Source organism: Lontra canadensis, unplaced genomic scaffold (genome assembly GCF_010015895.1).
Source record: "Lontra canadensis isolate GAN:19392208 unplaced genomic scaffold, GSC_riverotter_1.0 scaffold15, whole genome shotgun sequence".
In the NCBI taxonomy this organism is placed as follows: domain Eukaryota; kingdom Metazoa; phylum Chordata; class Mammalia; order Carnivora; family Mustelidae; genus Lontra; species Lontra canadensis.
In genome coordinates, this window is record NW_022631009.1 from 14,793,046 (window position 1) to 14,814,407 (window position 21,362).

At 42.2% G+C, this 21,362-nt stretch overlaps 1 protein-coding gene across 1 annotated transcript in view; it reads right to left on the minus strand.

Annotated features, from left to right (window-relative positions):
- OXR1 (oxidation resistance 1) overlaps positions 1–15,247 on the minus strand; it is a 444,696-nt gene extending 429,449 nt beyond the window's left edge. Inside the window, exon 1 of the mRNA XM_032858478.1 lies at positions 15,078–15,247. The gene's annotated coding sequence lies outside the window, so the exon portion shown is untranslated. The remainder of the gene's footprint in view (positions 1–15,077) is intronic.
- Between the last annotated feature and the right edge of the window lie 6,115 nt (positions 15,248–21,362).

Below are 21,362 nucleotides of genomic sequence, written 5' to 3' on the forward strand. Positions count from 1 at the left end.
ATTTTGTTCTGTTTTCTTTTACTGTTTATCTTATTTTTCCTTACAACTATTAGTAGGGTGAATTTTCAGTTTCACTCAATTCCCTCCCACAAAAGTCCAAATGATTAGCTCAAAATACCTTGAGGTACAACTATCTATAATGGATTTGTTATTGTTATTTGCAAAGGCTATGTGTTTCAGTCCAAGAAGAGGAAGCTGATAGAAAACTTAAAATAATGCATAGTTCAAGACTACTAGCAACATTTTTATTTTCACTCTAAGGATGGCAAAAATAATTTATTAACTGCAATACCAAAGAAAAGTTTCCCCACAATATTTAATGACAAACATGATGTGTACCTAAGAATGAAACAAAAATTCTTAATATATAACATAACCAGCAGTTGTGCCAATAAGACTATGCTAAAATGTCATCTCCCTAGGTTTTTCTTATTTCTTTTATTTTACTTTTTAATTTAGAGTGAAGGAGAGAGGGCATGCACATGGCGGTGGGGTAGGGGGGGCAGGGAGAGGGAGAGAGAGAGAATCATAAGCAGGCTTCAAGCCCAGCACGGAGCCCAATGCAGGGTTCAATCTCACAACCAGGCCCTGAGATTATGACCTGAGATGAAATCAAGATCTGACGTTTACCCAACTGAGCTACCTAGGAGCCCCTCCCTAGGTTTTTCTAAAAATCGCTGAATATTTCCATAGTGCTAGAATGGTTCTTTTTCCCTCTTGGCTGTTCATTTTAGTTCACATAATTAAAAACTATATCTTATTCTTTCTCTATTATATACTTACCAATATTATTGTTTATTTGAAATTCAAAACCATGATGGTAAAGAGTTAAAATTGCACTTCGATAGACAAACCATAAGTGACTCTTAATCTCACAAAACAAACTGAGGGTTGCTGGGCAGAGGGGGTTTGGGGGGGAGTTATGGACATTGGGTAGGGTATGTGCTATGGTGAGTGCTGTGAAGTGTGTAAACGTGGAGATTCACAGACCTGTACCCCTGGGGGGAAAAATATATATATATATATGTTTATAAAAAATAAAATTATAAAATTTATAAAAAAAAATTAATAAAAAAAAATTGCACTTCGATAAATACTTCAGTGATATAAAAGAGTACCTTTAAACTTCCCTGGCCCTTTTAAGAATTTAAGATCTAAATAGATCTAGTGGTAATAAATGTCCTACTTATTTCCATCATTTTTTTATTTTTTAACTCATTATGCTAGAATATATATTCCCTCATGTTGGGAAGTAACTAAGGGAAAACCAATTTTTTTTTTAATTTTATTTTTTATAAACATATAATATATTTTTATCCCCAGGGGTACAGGTCTGTGAAACGCCAGGTTTACACACTTCATCGCACTCACCATAGCACATACCCTCCCCAATGTCCATAACCCCACCACCCCTCTCCCAACCCCCTCCCCCCAGCAACCCTCAGTTTGTTTTGTGAGATTAAGAGTCACTTATGGTTTGTCTCCCTCCCAATCCCATCTTGTTTCATTTACTCTTCTCCTACCCCCTTAACCCCCCATGTTGCATCTCTTCTCCCTCATATCAGGGAGATCATATGATAGTTGTCTTTCTCCGATTGACTTATTTCGTTAAGCATGATACCCTCTAGTTCCATCCACGTCGTCGCAAATGGCAAGATTTCATTTCTTTTGATGGCTACATAGTATTCCATTGTGTATATATACCACATCTTCTTTATCCATTCGTCTGTTGATGGACATCTAGGTTCTTTCCATAGTTTGGCTATTGTAGACATTGCTGCTATAAACATTCGGGTGCACGTGCCCCTTCGGATCACTACGTTTGTATCTTTAGGGTAAATACCCAGCAGTGCAATTGCTGGGTCATAGGGTAGTTCTATTTTCAACATTTTGAGGAACCTCCATGCTGTTTTCCAGAGTGGCTGCACCAGCTTGCATTCCCACCAACAGTGTAGGAGGGTTCCCCTTTCTCCGCATCCTCACCAGCATCTGTCATTTCCTGACTTGTTAATTTTAGCCATTCTGACTGGTGTGAGGTGGTATCTCATTGTGGTTTTGATTTGTATTTCCCTGATGCCGAGTGATATGGAGCACTTTTTCATGTGTCTGTTGGCCATCTGGATGTCTTCTTTGCAGAAATGTCTGTTCATGTCTTCTGCCCATTTCTTGATTGGATTATTTGTTCTTTGGGTGTTGAGTTTGCTAAGCTCTTTATAGATTTTGGACACTAGCCCTTTATCTGATATGTCATTTGCAAATATCTTCACCCATTCTGTCACTTGTCTTTTGTTTTTTGTTTTTTTTTAAAGATTTTATCTATTTATTTATTTGACACACAGAGAGAGTGAGTGAGAGAGAGAGAGATCACAAGCAGGCAGAGGCAGGCAGAGAGAGAGGGGGAATCAGTCTCCCCGCCGAGCAGAGAGCCCGGTGTGGGGCTTGATCCCAGGACCCCGAGATCATGACCTGAGCCAAAGGCAGAAGCTTAACCCACTGAGCCACCCAGGTGCCCCTGTCTTTTGGTTTTGTTAACTGTTTCCTTTGCTGTGCAAAAGTTTTTGATCTTGATAAAATCTCAATAGTTCATTTTTGCCCTTGCTTCCCTTGCCTTTGGCGATGTTCCTAGGAAGATGTTGCTGCGGCTGAGGTCGAAGAGGTTGCTGCCTGTGTTCTCCTAAGGATTTTGATGGATTCCTTTCTCACATTGAGGTCGTTCATCCATTTTGAGTCTATTTTCATGTGTGGTGTAAGGAAATGATCCGATTTCATTTTTCTGCATGTGGCTGTCCAATTTTCCCAACACCATTTGTTGAAGAGACTGTCTTTTTTCCATTGGACATTCTTTCCTGCTTTGTCGAAGATTAGTTGACCATAGAGTTGAGGGTCTATTTCTGGGCTCTCTATTCTGTTCCATTGATCTATGTGTCTGTTTTTGTGCCAGTACCATGCTGTCTTGATGATGACAGCTTTGTAATAGAGCTTGAAGTCCGGAATTGTGATGCCACCAACTCTGGCTTTCTTTTTCAATATTCCTTTGGCTATTCGAGGTCTTTTCTGGTTCCATATAAATTTTAGGATTATTTGTTCCATTTCTTTGAAAAATATGGATGGTACTTTGATAGGAATTGCATTAAATGTGTAGATTGCTTTAGGTAGCATAGACATTTTCACAATATTTAATCTTCCAATCCAGGAGCATGGAACATTTTTCCATTTCTTTGTGTCTTCCTCAATTTCTTTCATGAGTACTTTATAGTTTTCTGTGTATAGAAAACTTAGTATAGAAATCTTAGTCTCTTTGTTTAGGTTAATTCCTAGGTATCTTATAGTTTTGGGTGCAACTGTAAATGGGATTGACTCCTTAATTTCTCTTTCTTCTGTCTTGATGTTGGTGTAGAGAAATGGTGTAGAGAAATGCACACTGATTTCTGTGCATTGATTTTATAACCTGACACTTTACTGAATTCCTGCACAAGTTCTAGCAGTTCTGGAGTGGAGTCTTTTGGGTTTTCCACATATAGTATCATATCATCTGCGAAGAGTGATAGTTTGACTTCTTCTTTGCCGATTTGGATGCCTTTAATTTACTTTTGTTGTCTGATTGCTGAGGCTAGGACTTCTAGTACTATGTTGAATAGCAGTGGTGATAACGGACATCCCTGCCGTGTTCCTGACCTTAGCGGAAAAGCTTTCAGTTTTTCTCCATTGAGAATGATATTTGTGGTGGGTTTTTCATAGATGGCTTTGATAATATTGAGGTATGTGCCCTCTATCCCTACACTTTGAAGAGTTTTGATCAGGAAGGGATGCTGTACTTTGTCAAATGCTTTTTCAGCATCTATGGAGAGTATCATATGGTTCTTGTTCTTTCTTTTATTAATGTGTTGTATCACATTGATTGATTTGCAGATGTTGAACCAACCTTGCAGCCCTGGAATAAATCCCACTTGGTCGTGGTGAATAATCCTTTTAATGTACTGTTGAATCCTATTGGCTAGTATTTTGGTGAGAATTTTTGCATCTGTGTTCATCAAGGATATTGGTCTGTAGTTCTCTTTTTTGATGGGATCCTTGTCTGGTTTTGGGATCAAGGTGATGCTGGCCTCATAAAATAAGTTTCGAAGTTTTCCTTCCATTTCTATTTTTTGGAAGAGTTTCAGGAGAATAGGAATTAGTTCTTCTTTAAATGTTTGGTAGAATTCCCCCGGGGAAGCGGTCTGAACCTGGGCTTTTGTTTGTTTGGAGATTTTTGATGACTGTTTCAATCTCCTTACTGGTTATGGGTCTGTTCAGGCTTTCTATTTCTTCCTGGCTCAGTTGTGGTAGTTTATGTCTCTAGGAATGCATCCATTTCTTCCAGATTGTCAAATTTGTTTGCGTAGAGTTGCTCATAGTATGTTCTTATAATTGTTTGTATGTCTTTGGTGTTAGTTGTGATCTCTCCTCTTTCATTCATGATTTTATTTATTTGGGTCCTTTCTTTTTTCTTTTTGATAAGTCTGGCCAGGGGTTTATCAATCTTATTAATTCTTTCAAAGAACCAGCTCCTACTTTCGTTGATTTGTTCTATTGTTTTTTTGGTTTCTATTTCATTGATTTCTGCTCTGATCTTTATGATTTCTCTTCTCCTGCTGGGTTTAGGGTTTCTTTCTTGTTCTTTCTCCAGCTCCTTTAGGTGTAGGGTTAGGTTGTGTACCTGAGACCTTTCTTGTTTCTTGAGAAAGGCTTGTACCGCTATATATTTTCCTCTCAGGACTGTCTTTGTTGTGTCCCACAGGTTTTGAACCGTTGTGTTTTCATTATCATTTGTTTCCATGACTTTTTTCAATTCTTCGTTAATTTCCTGGTTGACCCATTCATTCTTTAGAAGGATGCTGTTTAGTCTCCATGTATTTGGGTTCTTTCCAAATTTCCTCTTGTGATTGAGTTCTAGCTTCAGAGCATTGTGGTCTGAAAATATGCAGGGAATGATCCCAATCTTTTGATACCGGTTGAGACCTGATTTAGGACCGAGGATGTGATCTATTCTGGAGAATGTTCCATGGGCACTAGAGAAGAATGTGTATTCTGTTGCTTTGGGATGAAATGTTCTGAATATATCTGTGATGTCCATCTGGTCCATTGTGTCATTTAAGGCCTTTATTTCCTTGTTGATCTTTTGCTTGGATAATCTGTCCATTTCAGTGAGGGGAGTGTTAAAGTCCCCTACTATTATTGTATTATTGTCGATGTGTTTCTTTGATTTTGTTATTAATTGGTTTATATAGTTGGCTGCTCCCACGTTAGGGGCATAGATATTTACAATTGTTAGATCTTCTTGTTGGACAGATCCTTTGAGTATGATATAGTGTCCTTCCTCATCTCTTATTATAGTCTTTGGCTTAAAATCTAATTGATCTGATATAAGGATTGCCACTCCTGCTTTCTTCTGATGTCCATTAGCATGGTAAATTCTTTTCCACCCCTCACTTTAAATCTGGAGGTGTCTTCGGGTTTAAAATGAGTTTCTTGTAGGCAACATATAGATGGGTTTTGTTTTTTTATCCATTCTGATACCCTGTGTCTTTTGATTGGGGCATTTAGCCCATTAACATTCAGGGTAACTATTGAGAGATATGAATTTAGTGCCATTGTATTGCCTGTAAGGTGACTGTTATTTTATATTGTTTCTGTTCCTTTCTGATCTACTACTTGTAGGCTCTCTCTTTGCTTAGAGGACCCCTTTCAATATTTCCTATAGAGCTGGTTTGGTGTTTGCAAATTCTTTCAGTTTTTGTTTGTCCTGGAAGCTTTTAATCTCTCCTTCTATTTTCAATGATAGCCTAGCTGGATATAGTATTCTTGGCTGCATGTTTTTCTCGTTTAGTGCTCTGAATATATCATGCCAGCTCTTTCTGGCCTGCCAGGTCTCTGTGGATAAGTCTGCTACCAATCTAATATTTTTACCATCATATGTTACAGACTTCTTTTCCCGGGGTGCTTTCAGGATTTTCTCTTTGTCACTAAGACTTGTAAATTTGACTATTAGGTGATGGGGTGTGGACCTATTCTTATTGATTTTGAGGAGGGTTCTCTGAACCTCCTGGATTTTGATGCTTTTTCCCTTTGCCATATTGGGGAAATTCTCTCCAATAATTCTCTCCAATATACCTTCTGCTCTCCTCTCTCTTTCTTCTTCTTCTGGAATCCCAATTATTCTAATGTTGTTTCGTCTTATGGTGTCACTTATCTCTCGAATTCTCCCCTCGTGGTCCAGTAGCTGTTTGTCCCTCTTTTGCTCAGCTTCTTTATTTTCTGTCATTTGGTCTTCTATATCGCTAATTCTTTCTTCTGCCTCATTTATCCTAGCAGTGAGAGCCTCCATTTTTGATTGCACCTCATTAATAGCTTTTTTGATTTCAACTTGGTTAGATTTTAGTTCTTTTATTTCTCCAGAAAGGGCTTTTATATCTCCTAAGAGGGTTTCTCTAATATCTTCCATGCCTTTTTCAAGCCCGGCTAGAACCTTGAGAATCGTCATTCTGAACTCTAGATCTGACATATTACCAATGTCTGTATTGATTAGGTCCCTAGCCTTTGGTACTGCCTCTTGTTCTTTTTTTTGCGGTGAATTTTTCCGCCTTGTCATTTTGTCCAGATAAGAGTATATGAAGGAGCAAGTAAAATACTAAAAGGGTGGCAACAACCCCAGGAAAATATGCTTTAGCCAAATCAGAACAGATCCCAAATCATGAGGGGGGAGAAAGGGGGTAAAACAGTTAAGAAAGAAAAAAAAAAAAAAGAAACAATTAAAAAAAGAAAACTAATAAAGAAAAAATAAAAAGGAAAAATATACATACATGTATTAGATAAACTAGTTAAAAAACGTTAAAAAATGGTAAAAGTTAAAAAAAATTAGCAGAAGAAGAGAAAAAAAAAAGTTGAAAAATAAAAAAAAAAATTAAATTAACTGCAAGGCTAAAGAATCATGGGGAGAAAGCCATGAGTTCCTTGCTTTGCTTTCTCCTCTGGAATTCCGCTGCTCTCCTTAGTATTGAAACTGCACTCTTTGGTGGGTGATCTTGGTCCTGGCTGGGTTTCTTGTTGCTCTTCTGGGGGAGGGGCCTGTTGTAGTGATTCTCAAGTGTCTTTGCCCCAGGTGGAATTGCACCACCCTGACCAGGGTCCGGGCTGAGTAATCCGCTCGGTTCACTTTCGGGAGCTTTTGTTCCCTGAGCGCTTTCCGTGGAGTTCCGGAGGACGGGAATGAAGATGGCGGCCTCCCAGTCTCCAGCCCGGAGGAGCCGAGAGCCCGGGGCCCCACTCCTCAGTGCGCCCTCAGAGAACAGCGCCCAATTACTCCCGTCACCCTGGCCTCCGGACGTGCTCCGAGCTGACCGAGCCTGCGACCGGTTCAAGGTAACCCCGAGCTTAGAGCTCACTCCTTGGCTCCGTCTCTGTAGCCGCCTTCCCTGTTCTAATACCTGCAAGCTCTGCAACACTCAGACACCCCCGATCCTTCTGTGACCCTGCGGGACCTGAGGCCACGCTGACCCCGCGTGGGCTTCACCCCGGTTAAGCCTCTGGAGTGATGTCCCTCAGCGGAACAGACTTTTAAAAGTCCTGATTTTGTGCTCCGTTGCTCCGCCGCTTGCCCGGAGCCGGCCCCTCCCCCCGCGGTCTATTTTCCCGTCGCTTTGGATTCACTTCTCTGCCAGTCCTACAGAGATAAGCTATCTAGCTGATCTCCCGCTACCTGAAGTAGTCTCAACCTGCTACTTCTCTGCCATCTTGACTCCTCCCCGCCGGGAAAACCAATTTTTAACCTTGACATGTTCAACTCACTCATCACAAGTCGATTATATTTTATAGTAGCTTAAAAGCTGGCTTTAAAAATGCAATGATGTTTATGTTACTAAACTATTTAGATGAATGAAAACAGAATAAAATATTTTTTACTCAAAGCTATTTATCATGGCTGTTAACTTTCTTCTGCTAAACTGTGGTATGTGCCTGTGACATCTTTTCACTGTGATTTACATAAAAATTTAAACATAGATGAGAAGGAATCCTTAGTCTATTACTATACTAATTCTCAATGTAAGACCACATTTTATCTTAAAAAACAACTGCATTTAAAAGTCTTCTGTGGGGCGCCTGTGTGCTCAGATGGTTAAGTGTCTGCCTTCGGCTCAGGTCATGATCCCAGGGTCCTGGGATTGAGTCCCACATCAGGCTCCCTGCTCAGCAGGGAGTCTGCTTCTCACTCACTCTCTGTTCCCCCTGCTTATGCACTCTCTCTCTCTCTCTGTCAAATAAATAAATAAAAATAAAATGTTTGAAAAAAATAAATAAACAAAAGTCTTCTGTGGCTATGGCCCCAACAAGGACTGTAGAATTTTTAAACAAATATAAAGATTTAATGAATTAACCTTTCTGGAATATTTTGCTAGCTGCCAACATGTAGAAATTTATAGACATTAAGAATTGTTTGTGGGCTGCCTGACACCTGGGTGGCTCAGTCAGTTAAACCACTGCCTTCGGCTCAGGTCGTGATCCAGGGTCCTGGGATCAAGTCCCCTATCCAGCTCCTTGCTCAGCGGAGAGCCTCCTTCTCTCTCCGCCTCGGCCTGCCATTCTGCCTACTTGTGGGCTCGTGCACGTGGGCGCTCTCTCTCTTTCTCTCTCTCTCTCTGACAAATAAATAAATAAATAAATAAAATCTTTAAAAAAAAAAAAAAAAAGAAAAAGAATTGTTTGTAGCATAAATTCTAGCCTTCATGTCCACTAGTTTGGTCTGTGAATGTAGGATCAGTAGCCATCAAGGTCACCTATGATCCAAGGGATAAGTCATTAGATATTAGATAATAATGTCAAATAAGAGTAACTTACATAATGACAGATACTCCTGACATTTTGAGAAGACAGTGATCCTATGATCAAATGTCTAATGTAAGAAAATATATTAATGTGTTTCTTTAACATTTACTTGGGCTTTTTAAAAGATTTTATTTATTTGAGAGAGAGTGAGTGAGAGAAAGAGAAAGAGCAGGGGAAGAGTGGAGGGAGAGGGAGAAGCAGACTCCCTGCTGAGCAGGGAGCCCATGCGGGGCTCAATGCGGGCTTGATGCAGGGGCTCAAACCCAGTACTCTGGGATCATGACCTGAGCCAAAGGCAGACACTTAACTGACTGAATCACCCAGGTGCCCCAACAAATGTTTATCTGCAACAGAACATAAATCTCAGTGTCTATCTATCCAGTCTAATGACGTATAATTAAGGATGAAAGCTAATATACATTGGTTTCTTTTAAAGAGCACGTCGCTTTTACCTTCTTCAAGAAGACAGAGACAACTCTAAATCACAAAATTAGAAAGGACTGTATCAGTATCCGCTTAGCCCAGTATTCTGATTCTAAATGACATCACATAATAAATTTCCCAGAGACAGAAGAGACATGCTATTTATAATGAAGGCTGGAAGCCTCAGGAGATGTCCTGGGCTATTTGTTTCTTTAAGATGAACACGCATCTACAAACAAAAGTAAAACCTTCCACAGGCAGGTCACCTATTTCATGCATTGCTATTGCTCATCCTTAATGATAATAAACTATAATGAAATAAAAAGAAGAAACCCTCTTTGCCTTTGCCATAGCATAAATTTCAAATCCTGCTTTTGCTGCTGCTGTTGTTCTTAAGTTCGACGGGAGCAACATACAGCGTGTGATAAAATTCCTTGCCCTCACGCTACCTTTCTTTCAACTGGGATGATAACTGACATGCCACAATGACCATCAAGTTTGTTTTTAAGTAATGGAACCGCTATGTTAATTCATCTGCCCCTATATAAGGCGTATGTATGACCTAGCGTGCGGAACAACAAAAATGCTCAGTTCTAGAATCTTTCTATTAGTCACCTCAAAATAGTGACATGGCTTGCTCAGTCTCTGAAGGTGTATATTCAGAGTCTTTGCTGCAAACATGATTAGGACAGAACTGATTTCAAATTCTGCTTCCTTCTAACCATCATACCAGCCGTCCCACTGCCTTCTTCCACCAGGACTATCAGCCGCATATAAGGGCACACATCTATTCAACAAGTGAACTTGCAGGGAAGGGAACCGTTTCTCCTTGTTCAGATGTCAAACAAAATCAATAACCACTTCCTAAAGAAAGAAAAAGGGAGAAGAGAACTGACCTCTTTCACCTCAAATTGCTCACGCTCTCTTTGTCTAGTGTATACAGACATCCACGTAACCTTCCCCTCTGAATGTTTGTGTTTAGAAGTATTTTCAAGAAGTACGCTGTATCTCTATAACTGCTCCACATTTCATGAAAATGAGTAACCCTCCTGTTTACAGATACAGTTTTAAAGATGTGTATAAAATAATGTATATTCTCTGAATGACCTTAGTTTTGCAACTCACTGCTATGCACACAGCAGCCTACCCTTAAAGATGCCAATAGTCCCAGTACCTACAATAGGACTTGCTACTGTTGAACTGACAGATGCTTGCTGAATTTGTAATACACGATTCTCATTGGTTCAAATCATATCCGTGAGCTTTTATATAGTCCAATGACAGGTACACTCCACCAATACCAGTTTTGTTCACAGTGAGGTTCTATTTCCCTCGGTTCTTTCACCATTCCCCTGGGAAAGAGGAAGCGTTCCTAACAGCAATTGAACAAACAACTGAAAAACAACTCAAACATGCAACCAGAGACACCGAGGTTGACTTTGTGGGAAACAAGCGCTCTCCGGCTGCCTTTTTGCAAGAGAGACACCAATCTCTGCTCCACATGGAAGCAAGGAAGAACTGTTTGTGTCTGTACACACAGGGAAAAAGGGAGGGATTACTGGGTACCCCAGAGACTTAGCAGGAGTCTGAAGTCTCTTCTGCTACAGAAACTCCTGAGGGACTGAGGGATGGCCATGGCCAGGAGTGAAGGGAATGGTTATTAGAACGAGAAAGGAAGTAAGCAGCCCTAATGATGATCTCTGTAGAATGAATTGTGGTATCTACCAACCAATCACCAAACGATGGGGGGGGGGGCAAGGAGAGAAGGTCAAATAGTGACGGAATCTCTCTAGTTCTTCTAGACCTCCTTGTGATAATGACAAAGCTTTTATCTAGTAAGTGTTCTGAGTTCCTGCATACACGTGGTATTAGAACTGTTCCCTGATCTTATTACATTCAGGAGTGTAAGCTACTGCTCTTTCTCTCTAGGCAAGAGTACTGTGCTACAAGGTAGAAAGGTTTGTTTCTCAATACATGCCATGCTGTCAATTTTAAATTGGAACTCAATACGTGAAAATTATATGGGATTCTTGCCTTCTTGTGTTGATGTCTACAAATACTAAGGTTTCACTTTGGAACATTTTATAAGGCTTCTAATAAAAATTCATCTAAAAATTCATCTAAAAAAATTCATTTTTTTCTCTGATTCTGTTCAATCCCTCACTACATGAAAAAATTACTAGTTGTAATCTTAATTATTTTTAATTTAAAAAACTTTAATTATGTATGTTAAAGAGCAATTACCAAACCAGTTCAGTGGAAAATACTGTAGCTGAACAGTTTTATAACTTGTTTTCATCAAAAATGTTTACTCAGTTTCATCAAAAATGTTTACCTATCACTGTAGACATTCCCAATACATGCTAGGATTTGTTTTCAAGGCTGAAAAGAAGTTCTGCTAAAAGGAAACCTCTTCCATTTCCCTAAAACAAGTGTTTTTGAACATGAAGCCATTCTGCAAAGAAAGCCTCTTAGTTTTAACTACTCTTACTAATTTTCAAGATGAATTCCAATAGCAATAGGTGAAAGTATCCTAACAAGAGTTGTTTTTATTTCAAAACATGTCTTGTGATAAGGCAGGGTTTTTCAAATTCAGCCCTACTAAGATTTGGAGTCGGATAATTCTTTATTGTGGGAGACTACCCAATGTGTTGTAGAATGTTAACAACATCCCTGGCCTCTGCCCACAAGATGCCTGAAGCAACCCCCTTCCCAAAAAAATGTCTCCAGATGTTGCCAGTGTACCCTGGGGGAGGGGGGGAGAGGCAAAATCACCCCTCTAGAAAACCACTGTTCTAAGCCTATCAAAAAGATACCCTGAGGTAACAGGTCATTTCTCTCCTTCCATATTGACTAACATTTCTTTCTCTCTCCTAGTTCTGTCTCATCGAGCCATTTCAGCACTTTTTTTAAATGCCTTTACCTTAGGACAGCAAAGATTTCACTGAATATTTCTTAAAGCATACCAGGGCTTAGGAAACAATCCTCCTGGAAAATTATTGTCAAAATATGCTTCTGAGGACTAAGAACCAGCCCAAGGATACAATCCTATTTCCAATGCAAGAGATGAAGGATAGACAGGGAAAGGTTTTCTCATTTCACATTAAATTTAACATTTTATAAATGCAGACTTCACCTCCACATGCTCATAAGCTCTTCAGGAGCCTAAATTCTGCCCTTTTTTGGGGGAAGGGGGGCACCCAAATCAATTTGTGCAATAATCACTCCTCCTTGACCTCCAAACAAACAAAACCCGGCAAACATATAAGGTTATGTTGTATCTGTACAGCACTCCAGGGAGAACAGAATTGATGGCTAACCTTAACCACATGTTCTAACAATAATCAATGGAAAATTAAAAAAAAAAAACATAGTAATAGAAGGAGAAACTGACAGCATTAAGTCTTTATTCAGTCTCCACCTTTCAGATATCCAGAATCATGGACATATTTCATAAGGTACATCTCAATAGTTATTGTACTAGAAACTAAGAAAGCCAATGTCACATGGAATATGAGGACGTGCCCTGGCCATGAAGCTTGTTGTCCTTTCTGCTGTATTCCTCCACAGGTCAGTGATCACTCAGCAAGACAGCCCATACCATGCTCCTCACCACTTTTCTAGAGTTCTCCCTTCCCTTCATCTGCTGCTCCCCCTGCAATTTGGATGCAGGAACTATATCTGGTGGTTGCACAACCACCTCAGAGCCCAGCCCTCTTAGGAATCAGCAGACAGTAGGTTAAGTTCTCACTTTTCCCTTTCTGAGTCCTTCCATAGATGGTACAGGTTTCCAGAGTCACCTTCATCCTCATTTCCCCCTATCTGGTAAAGTCTCTCTAAAAATATGGCAACGGCGAGACAGCATAGAAAGCTGGAGTCTAAGAAGGCGCAGACGTGGTAACAGATCCCCGCCCCCCGTCAACATCTCTCCGGTTTCCGATCCTGTATGCTGAAGACGCTTCTTCCCTTCTTGCGGTTGGTGGGTGAAATTTTTCCGAGTCAAAGAGGCGTTTTTGCATAAAGCTTTTTGCATTAGACGCTTGTTTATTCTATTAATCTGGTCTTATTTTCTTTTTAAGTTACATTTACATGTGGGAAACTCAGGGAAGATCCCTGGTCTCGAAAACCCATGAGTGCTGGTCACTCTGCCGGGCTTCTGGGTCCCAATGGCCATTTGGAGCCATCATGCTTCCGGAGTCCGTGGGGCAACATCACCGCGTCACCTGAAGGGGCAGCAGAGTGAACTGCGGACCCCCGGAGTGAAGCCCCAGGTAAGGAACCGAGGCCGGAGCCCCTTTGGCCGCCGGGACTCCTAGGATCCCCCCGCCGCCCCCCACCCCGGCACAGAAGGGACGGCCGCCTCCTCGGGGTACCAAATCAGAGCCCAAGACTGGAGCCAGGTTCGGGGTGTGCGGGGGACCGGGAAGAGATTAGAAAGGTGCATCATTGGACGAGCAAGGAATGTGACTCTGGGGAAAGGAGATAGAAGAGACGTAGGAAAACACGTTTCCCTTAATCCCCTCCCCATGCCGCCTGTGGATCCCAGGATCTCCTCGTCATGGAGACAGACTGCAGCAACAGACGCGACCCTGGGCTGGCAACATGCATACACTCGCGCACACACGCCCCGCCGCGAGTTGCACGCTGCAGACTTCTGCCTGACTTCCCAGCCCAAAACACCTTACCTTCCGGGCCAGAACTCGGATTCCTATGGCTCAGAAGAGACACCACCCCTCTCCGCTCCCTGCAATACACACATTCGGACTCCAGACTGCACTCCGAGGAGGCCGGGAACCACTTACGGGAAGCCCAGGCAGTTCCCATGTAAATAACTGCCCTCCCGGCTGCCTGATCTATCCAAATCTCCTACTAGCTCGCCCAGAGCAAGCAAGCGGCCCTGCGACCAAGCCAGATAGGAAAAGGAGGAGGAGCCTGGGGTGCAAATGAACCTCAGAGGACCGCTACTAAGTATTCAGGGGACCACACGTAGCCTTAAACCCCTTCCCGAGCCTTCTGACTCCACCAGCAGCCCGGTTCCTCCATCCGATCTCTGCACCGCTGCCCTCCTCCTCCTCACCCAAATCCCTCAACGATTTTCCAGCGGGCCCTTCCAGGCCACTTTCTGCATCCATCTCTCTCCAGACGGTTCCCAACAGTGGCCTCGAATACTCACTCCAAAGACCTTGATTCAAGGCTTCCTCGTATCATCATTATAGCGCCCTGAACCTGGCACTAATTCCCCAAATTATCCGGGTCCACTTGTTTTCTTCGGAACCTGTCCCTTCCACCACCGCCCTTTGCTCTCGTTCAAATCCGCTTTTCACGCGCCCCACTTTCCATCTCTGCCGCTCCGACCAGGACACGCTCACACACACACACACACACACACACACACACACACCCGCCCAACAGCCCCTATACTGCGCTCTCACGCCGCTCCCACCCTAACCCCCGGAGACACCCCGCTTTCCCTCTGCGGCTCTTCTCGGCCGGGCCCCCGCACCCAAACCTAGCCTCCCCATCCCGCACCAGCCCGGTCCTTTCCCCTCACCTCGCGGTCCTTCCCCTCTGCCCAAGTTGGCCCCCTCGCCCCCCGCCAGAGTCAGTGCAGCCCTCCTGCTCTGCCGGACGCCCCGGCTCGAGCATCCCAGTGGCCGCTCGCTGTCAAATTGGCCAAGCGGCTCTCCGAGGCGCCGGGCATTCGGGGCAGCTGCTAGCCGCGCCTCCCGCCAGCAGCCCGGGCTCCCCCGGGCGCAGAACCTTCGTCCCACCGCCCAACCACCTTACAAACTTACTTGCCGGTCGCCAGGAGGGGGCTGCGGTGAGCGGCGGCGGGCCCCGCGGCGGCGAGTGCGCCCCTCTCGGCGGGGCTGGGCGGCGCGGCGCCGGCGCTGCGCTCCTGCGGCCGCGCGGTGAATGGGCTCAGCCTGACGCAGCCCAGCTCTGCCCGCGCCGCCGCCGAGGCCGCCGAGCGCTTCCACACATGCTCAGTTTCCGGACCTGCCTGCGTGGACGCTACCAAGAGCGAGCAGCGGCGGGGGGTGGATGGGAACAGGCGGAAAGCAGCCACCAAGGAACGGCTGCGAGCGGGAGGGTACCACGTTGGAAGCCGGGGAAGAAGACGGACGACGCGCCGCTAAAAATAGCTCCTGCGGAAACCGCGGCTCCGGCTTAAAGCGCCCCCTCCCGCGCGCGTCCCCGCCGCCCGGAGCTCCGGAACCTGCGCTCGCTGCCGCGGCGGGGACCGGAGCGCGCGCCAAGTCCGGCCCCTGCCCGCACCTCTCAGAGTGCCTCCTACCCGGGCCCCGGGGCTGCCCGCACCGCTGGGGAGTGGGGGTGTGGGGTTACTCCCGCCCGCCGGGCACCCAATTTCAGGCGTCGCCAAAGACACGGAGGAAAGTTGGGCTAAAGCGATGAAAAAGCTCCGCCACAACGAAATTGGCTCCGATTTCTGGAAAAAAAATTTTAGGGGGTTGCTTGGATTTGTTAGGAGGAGGAAAGGGCGACGTTCAGCATCCCAGAAAGCTGCTAACGTGTAAACTTCTTTTCCGGGCGTTTAGGACTCCCTGGCACATTCGCTGACACCCATCCCGATCTTGCTGGCTTTGTTGCTCTTGTTTTCCGAACCGTAATTTCTTTGCCCGATGTTCTACCTCCAACCTTCCTCCTCCAACCCGGCTTTAAACTGCGCAAAGCAAAGGGCGCAAACTGGAGCCGGGTAGATTCTGCTGGTAGAACCGAACTGGAACCTGTCCATTTGGTAACGATGCGCAGCCAGGGTTCCGTCGGTCCCGTTGCAGAGGTCGGCCCCGATGTCTCTTCCTTGGTCCCCTGAGCATCCAGCACTTTACAGCCTCATGAGCTCTCAAAGCCACCGATCCTGCAAATTATTTCCCCGCTATTAATTTTCAGTATATTCTACCTTAATTCCGGATAATATACTTTTGAAATTTTTCCACCTTTAAATGGCGACTTAACAAATGTTTCCAATTCCCGCCTTTTTCATTCACCTCTCACAACTACCCTATAAGAGAATCATTATTTCAGTTTGATTAGATAAAAACTTTGCCGTTCAGAGATGCTCATCTTTTACCTGGAGTAATACTGTAATGTTGAACCCAGAGTCAGCCAAACTAGAAATTCCTGTGGTTTCTGCATAGCCTACTACCCAAAATCTATACCTTTACCTGAGATAAAGGCTCAGGAAATTTAAGAGTGGAGTGGAGTGCTAATAATTGAAAAATGCTGATCGGGAGCTTTGTTTTACTTTTTTTTTTTTAACTGATTTCTTTCTGGGCATTTATAGTTTAGATTTCCATGTGTTCTGTGGAAAGTGACATGTTACATTTTTATTTATTTATTCAGAGAATTTACTGAGATCTTGTAAGGGCAATGTTTTCACTTAGAATGTATTTTATAATATCATCTTTGCTAAGGCTACTTTCTTTTGCTGTTGTTAACAAATTAGTGAGGTTTTGCTAACCCCACTGATTAACTTGGGTATGTTTTTCATAGGACTGTAGTGGTATAGATCTGTTTGAGTAAAAGTTGTTGTCTTCCCTCGTGAGTAACCTCCTCCCCTTCCCCTTAAAATTCAGTGTTATGTCCAGCCCCAAACAGATGATCAATTAATGTTTGATTTTTACTTGATAGTTTTTAGCTCCTTAAATCATTCTTCCTTTAAAGGATGTCTCCAATAGATGGCATCTCCAGGACTAGAGGCACTTTGAAATGACACCACCATTTTCCTAATGTTCCATGGGTGATTCACTGGGAAGATGAAAATAGAATTTCCTTAGGGCATCCATATAACTCACCCATTCCTTTCTGTAGGCAGTGAAAGAAGATGAAAAATATATTTTATCTTTATTCTGGTTGTTCTCCTTCTTTCTCTCTCAATAATTAATCCTAAGGTGGTTGACTGAGTATCCTTATGCTATAACATGACACTAAACATGATCATGAACTGGGCAGATTATGATTTGAAAGTTTAGACTTTGATTTCCTACCTAAATATGTAATTTGAAAACACTGCATACAGGACTCTTAATAGCAAAGGACAGGAACTCGGCTGTAACTAACCTAGCCAAACAAAGGAAATGCACTGGGGCACATACCTCAGAAGTACAAGGGGTGACAGGACTGAACCATAGCTTAACAGCATCAGCAAGAATAGGTTTCCCTCTCTCACTTGGTGTCAGCATTACTTTCTGTGTTGATTTCATTCTCCATCAGACTGTGTCCAAAGTGCAGTTCCAGCCCTACACAGCTGACCAAGTTTTCGATCTTACAAAGAAAGCAAATCTTGTGCTGTGATGAGCCGATCAATCTTTGACAAAGGGCTATGGTTGGATGCCCTGGGTTGCATGCACACCCTTGTGCATCCTCTGGGGGAAGAAACCTCTCAAAAGGAAAGTATCCAGTCAGCATCAGAAGGGGTAGGGGATGCTTGCAAGATAGAAATAATAGATAGCCATCACAGCTATGTTTCTTCATAGGCAAAAAAGGACAGCAAGCTCATAGTGGGATATCCATTGGTTTGAATAATTCAGAAATGAGCAAAAGAATAATAAAGCTTTGAAGTGATTTTTCCTATCTCCTTTTAGGTTCAGATGCTTTGATTTGCCTGCCTAAGGGTAGCAGTTAGTCCGCTTTTTGTTGCCTTTTCATTTTTATTTCAGGACCCTGGTTGTTTCCAAAGTACTGCCACTCATTAAAGTTCTCAAATGAGCCCCAGTCAGCTGAGGCCCCCAGTCCACAATCTGTCTCTATAGGAAAAGGACATTTCCCATATTCTTTTTTTTTTAATTGAAGTATAATTAATATACACTTTTCTATTAGTTTCAGGTATATAATCTATTGACTCAATATTTTCCATATTCTTAAAGCTCATTCTTTCTTTTCTGATTTCACATACTTGATCATTATGTGAACCGTATGGTGATAGTGGGCCTTTTCTCTTCTGCCTCCAGTCTGAACATATGGGGGAAATGCTGTTCTTCCTATAATAATTGTATTATGTCTTTCATAATACATTATACAACAATATATATGTAATACAATACATAATACAAATAAAGAATTATTTACATAAATGATTGTCACCCTTTTTCTCTTTACTTATCCCCAAATCCAAGCAATTCTACTGTTAAATCTTATAATATTTGTATATGAATAAATGAATGTGATCTATGAATCATTTCATTTAAATCACATTTTATAGTTATAGTAAAATCATCAGATCCAGGATCTTTTCCTTAATTTCTTCCTCAGCGACTTCTGGCATGTGTGCTTCTAGGAACTCACAACATTTGTCACAGCACACCTTTTTAATCCACAGCTTTAATTATTCCTCCTTTCTTTGCCTAGTTTCTGTTGCTATATTTTACCCTAACGTTCTTTGCCTTCTTTTACAGTACTCTCCCATTTGTTTTAGTGATCTACACTCCTTGTTTTCCTCCCCCACTGAACCAAGTTCATGGAAGATTGGGAATAGGGCAGATTTATATATGTGTGCATTTTTATTGTTTTCAGTGTTCAATAGATGCTTGCTTAAACATTAACAGATTATAAGGGGAAGGTGAATATTTAGACCTGAAACAGGAAGACTCATGGGGCTAGCATTAAACTCTCTGGTTTCAGGAAGTGAAAAAAAAAAAAAGATGGCCAGGGCTGATGCTAGAGGTAGAATGGAACACGATATAGACTGCCTATTTCACCATGTTGTCTGGAGATAACTTTTATTTTTATTTTTTTTAAAGACTTTATTTATTTATTTGACAGATCACAAGTAGGCAGAGAGGCAGGCAGAGAGAGAGGGGGAAGCAGGCTCCTTGCAGAGCAGCGAGCCCGATGCGGGGCTCAATCTGAGCCGAAGGCAGAGGCTTTAACCCACTCAGCCACCTAGACGCCCGATAACTCTTTTATAACCCCTTCTTCCCTCCTTTGCTTTTTCTTACTATATTTCTCTAACTTGGAATTTCTTCAGTATGATCTGTGCCACATCACCTAGTAGCTCTAGATCAGTGGCTCTAGATCAGTGCCAGATCCTGGCACTGACCACGGAGCATATTCTGCTTCTGTTACATAGAGACAGCCCATTTTAGACTGTTGGGCGCTGGGCTCCTTCTCCATTATACTTCTTTCATGCTGAACTACCTTTTAGAAAATCAGAACAAATTAAGAATGCAAAGTAATTCATAACTGGGTTCTTTAAGAGAAAGGAAATATCAAGATGGCATCATTGAAGAACTATTAAAAGCTTATCTTCTTGATAGCTTCCTTCCCATTGTAAAAAAAAATAATTTTTAATATGAAGAATTAAGTGAGAGTAATTCAAAGCCACTAATCCCCAAATCATTTTCTCATTTTATGTATAAATGTCGTAACAGATCAACTAATGATATTTACTAAAGGTATAAATGTTCATTTCTCCCTCTCTCTGTACTTCAAGGCAGAAACTGCTCCAGGTCATAGTCATGGGACATTAAAAATGCTCATAGTATTTGTGAATCAAAGATGCTTCTTGCTAAAAGACTTCAGCTCTGATGGCCCTTTCCTCAGGGAAGAAGAATGTGGATAATCACATTCTTCAAATATCAGGCTGCTCTTTACTTGCCTCTAAATCTAACACAAATATTACTTAGTTATTGAACAAGCAGCAAGGTCTTGATACAACTGCAACTCTTCACTTCTCATTGAGTGCACTGCTCTAACAACAAATGTTCTTAATGTATGATCTCAGATTCTCAAGTATTATCAGGTACTTCTATGTGTCTCATTCGGGGCAGACACTCTCTTTGCGCAGTATTTGTCATTCAATTCTCATAGCAATCCACAGACGTACTTTTTTATTTAGCATCTTTTTGGTTATACATACAGAAAACCAATCTAAGCTTGTTTAGACAAAAAAGAGATTTTCTGGCACATTATTTGTGCAAAATATAACCTCTAGAAGACAGGGACATTTATGATCCTCAGAGGGCAGAAATGCTGTCATGATTCTACCATTCGTCCTCAATATCTCTCTCTTGTGTCAGCTGTATCTTCCCACCTTGCAGACAGTCCTTCTCTACAACCTGCATAGTCCAAGGATTTCCAGCCCCCCCCATTATATAAAGACTGAATCTATTGCATTTGTTTGGTTTTAAAATGCCAAGAAAACTTAGTGACTTGCTTTCAAAAAACAAAACAAAACACCATGAAGAAGAATAGAGAATCCTGACAGACACCAACTTAAGCAAGTAATGAAAGTTATAATTAGAGATGTCATGTGGATATATTTTCCCTCCTGATATGATGTGATCAGGGCACCTTATCTCTGGGGAATTATTTCCAGAAAACTACAGTTCTGCTCCAATCATGAGAAAATACCAGACAGACCAAAGTTGAGGGACACTACAAAATACTTAACCGGGGGTGCCTGGGTGGCTCAGTCAGTTAAGCGGCTGCCTTCAGCTTGGGTCATTATCCCAGTGTCCTGGGATCGAATCCCGCATCAGTCTCCCCGCTGAGCAGGGAGCCTGCTTCTCCCTCTTGGTCTGCTCTGCCTATTTGTTCTCCCCACCCCTCTCTCTAATAAAATCTTTAAAAAAAACAAAACAAAACCCTAACCAGTATACTTCAAAACTGGTCATCATGAAAAACAAAATAACAACAACAACAAACTAAGAAACTGTCACAAACCAAAGGAGACCTGAGACACACAGATGAAAACAGTGTTATACCCTGGACTGGATCCTGGAACAGAAAGAGAACATTAATGAAAAAAATAAAATAAAATAAAATCTGGAGTTTAGGTAACAATAAGTACCCGTGTTAATTTCTCAGTTTTCACAAATATGAGATATTAAACACAGAAGAAACTGGGTGAAGGCTGCACAGGGACAATCTATACTATCGGCTCAACTTTCCCATCAATCTAAAACTATTCCAAAGTGTTATTTTTTTTTTTATTTTAAAATATAGAAAATAAAGCTAATGTTAGTCAAACAAATTTCTGGGAGAAAAACCATTATCCAACCAACTTGGATTAAGTGTCCATCCTAGACCAACTAATTGGGAGGAGCAGGCAAAATCAT